Source organism: Scyliorhinus canicula, unplaced genomic scaffold, assembly GCF_902713615.1.
Source record: "Scyliorhinus canicula unplaced genomic scaffold, sScyCan1.1, whole genome shotgun sequence".
Taxonomy (NCBI): Eukaryota; Metazoa; Chordata; class Chondrichthyes; order Carcharhiniformes; family Scyliorhinidae; genus Scyliorhinus; species Scyliorhinus canicula.
Genome location: NW_024055937.1, coordinates 78,736 through 82,163, shown reverse-complemented (window position 1 = coordinate 82,163; position 3,428 = coordinate 78,736). Strand labels below are relative to the sequence as shown.

The 3,428-nt window shown below is 46.3% G+C and overlaps 1 non-coding gene across 1 annotated transcript; it reads right to left on the bottom strand.

Annotated features, from left to right (window-relative positions):
- Window positions 1-1,243: 1,243 nt before the first annotated feature.
- trnar-acg lies at window positions 1,244-1,316 on the bottom strand. The gene has a single exon. It is a non-coding gene; the product is annotated as a tRNA-Arg (tRNA).
- Window positions 1,317-3,428: the final 2,112 nt, after the last annotated feature.

The window sequence follows — 3,428 nt, the reverse complement described above, 5'->3', positions numbered from 1 at the left end:
GGTCAAACTCGGTGCCTCTTTGTGGTGTGTGTGGTTGTCATGTTTACTTTACACTTTAAAAAAACCCTGGATTGGTAACCGCGTAAATACATTATCGAATCTAAGGGCAGCACGGTAGCATGGTGGTTAGCATAAATGCTTCACAGCTCCCGGGTCTCAGGATCGATTCCCGGCTGGGTCACTGTTTGTGCGGAGTCTGCACGTCTTCCGCGTGGGTTTCCTCCGGGTGCTCCGGTTTCCTCCCACAGTCCAAAGACGTGCGGGTTAGGTGGATTGGCCAGGCTAAATTGCCCTTAGTGTCCTAAAAAAATAAGGTTAATGGGGGTTAATAAGGCTTGATCATTGCTCGGCACAACCTGTGCTGTACTGTTCTAATTCTAAGTGTTTGGGGAAAGTTGCATAATTGACATTTTCATTGTTACTCATCCCGATAACACTTAAACTGAGTGAATCTGCCGTGTGGAACCCCGGTCCCCAGAGCTTCAGCCTGATTCTCAGCATTGCCAGTTTAGTGACAATAACAACTCAACACTCAACACCAGCCACTCCCCCAGTGAAACCGCTCTCGATTATAATATCTGACAAAGCAAATGTCATTTGCTCTCATATATGTCGGAAAATGCATTCAAGAGAAGCAGAAGTGCTGAAAATTGCCGGCACACTGAGCAGGAATATAGATGCTCCTATATTGACTCGGCACAAATATTAACAGTTCGTTCAATGGCGATTAATGCAGTTTAGAGGCTGGGAATGTCTCTGTTAATATATTAAATTGATTAACACTAAAAGACCGGCTGGGAATCCTGCAGGAAGTAACTCACCTCCTCCTCCCTCCCCCCCCCCCCCCCCCCAGCAGGCACAAGTCAGGAATTCAAAGGGCAAAGCTGGCTGGGTGGATTGGCCATGCGAAATGGGGGTTACGAGGGTGTGGGTCGAGTTAGGGTGCTCTTTCCAAGGGTCTGTGGAGACTCGATGGGCCGAATGGTCTCCTCATGCACTGCAGAGATTGTATGATTCCACCAATATTGATCTCCTTCAGTTCCTCCCTCTCACTAAACCCTCCATTCCCAACATTTCTGGCATCTGATTTGTGTCAGTTTCTGTCTCTTTAGAATACACTGGAATTTGTCAAAAAGGCTACTAAAAGTAAATCTAATAATCTAAACGAGCAACTGAATTGGGTTAAAGTTATTCAATATGCATTTTTCATGGACTTTGCAAACTGATGTCGAAAGGTTTACCACGAGCCAGCCAGGAGTCGAACCTGGAATATCCTGATCCGTAGTCAGGCGCGTTATCCATTGCGCCATTGGCCCACAGCGAAATCCAACTGTTACAAATTGGTTCAATACGTCACACAGACTATTTATCCCAAAGTGCTTCACAACTGGGGGAATTCTCTCAGGATCCCCCCCCCCCCCCCCCGGCGGATTGGATCGGAGTCGGGTTGAATTTGGTGACAATGTAAATACACCAATGCTGTTCCCAGCCTGGGAGATCATCCCCGAAAAACAGAAAGAATGGGCTGCCAGCTGTGGGATCGTGTCCAGCGTCTGTTTGTGGGGAAATGCAGTTGGTGAATGGCCAGGCTGGAGTAACACTGACCAGGACATAAAACACCAAGTGAATAAATGTAAGTTTGGAAATTCCCAGCTCCTTCCTGTCTGCAGGTATTTCCCGCTCTGAGCTGCACAATGAACAACGAACCACACGGATAAAACTAACTTTCATTTCCTGTCCGTTCAACTGGTGTCGGTGCCGGTGATGTTTATGGACAAACTGCAGGCTCTGTTTCCCCTGCTGCATTTATTCCCCTGGAACTGATGCTCTCATTTTCTGTTTCCATCAAATGTCCGAACGCTGCAAAGTGCCGATTATGTCCACCAGAGGGCGACATGGCCACATGTTTCCTCATCAAATACCCGCCATAATATTCACCTTAAGTTGCTGTCTCAGTCAATGGTTCCTCTCTGCTTTCAAACATAGGAGCAGGTGAAATAGAAGCAGAAGTTGGCCATTCGGCCCCTTCAGGCTGTTCTATATTCAATAAGATGGGGAGATGCCGGCATTGGACTGGGGTGGGCACGGTAAGAAGTCTTCCAACACCAGTTTAAAGCCCAACAGGTTTGTTTCAAACACGAGCTTTCGGAGCACTGCTCCTTCCTCAGGTGCGTAAAGAGGTGGGTTGTACCACCAGATATATAGACAACAGTCAATGATACAAAGACTCGCATTTCAATGTATCACCTTGCATCACTGACTGGTGCTGGTTTAGCTCACAAGGCTAAATCACTAGCTTTTAAAGCAGACCAAGCAGGCCAGCAGCACGGTTCAATTCCCGTACCAGCCTCCCCGGACAGGCGCCGGAATGTGGCGACTAGGGGCTTTTCACAGTAACTTCATTGAAGCCTACTCGTGACAATAAGCGATTTTCATTTCATTCATTTCATGACTGTCGATATATGTGGTTATGGAACCCATCTCTTCATTCACCCGATGAAGGAGCAGTGCTCCAAAAGCTAGTGATTTGAAACAAACCTATTGGACTTTAACCTAGTGTTGAAAGACTTCTTACTGTTCAATAAGCCGGCTGCTTTGTTTGTGTTTCGAATTGAAATTCCCATCATGCAAACAGACGACATTTGATTCTGTGATACTAACTGGTTTGTTTTATAGCATGATACACACACGGTAGCACAAACAAACAGATGAGATAGAAGCAGAAGTCGGCCATTCGGTCCCTTCAGCCTGTTCTGCTATTCACTGAGACCATGGCTGGTCTGTTTGTGTTTCGAATTCCACATTGCCATCATGCAAACATACGAAATAAGCTTCTGTGAAACTGAATATTCTGTTTTCTAGAATGATACAGCACATGTGCAGAGTTCGAAAGAATCTCAACAAACACTCGAGGAACAGCAGCGCATCTTTCCACTGGGCTCAATACAGCTTTCACACTCAGTGTGTGTTCAGCAGTTTCACACTGTAAATGCTGCCCCCATTTTGTATGTCCTTACATCGCAGATTTGGGTTTCAATCTTGTTTCCGCTTGTTCTTTGTGTCCGGGCGGCAGTTGTTGATCAATCTGCCATCGATAGCTCCTCCAGACATATCTATTGTTTCTTTGTTTCTTCCATTGCGCTAACAGAGAGCTGGCACAGACAGCAGCCCGAATGGCCTGAATCTGTGGTGTAATCATTCTCTGAATTGATGCTAAACTCAGCCTGTGGCCAGGGAAGCCAAGGCCTTTTCTCATTTAATCTCTCCTGATTGTTCCTGTGGCTCTGTTTCCTCCCTCCGGGATTTCACTTGCTTCTAATTTTCAACATTTCTAACCTTTCCCGGTTTCAATGGAGGGTCAAGGAGGTGAAAGAAGATTTTTGTTTCCCTGTCCACAAAAGCTGCCTGACTGCCTGAGATTTCCCAGC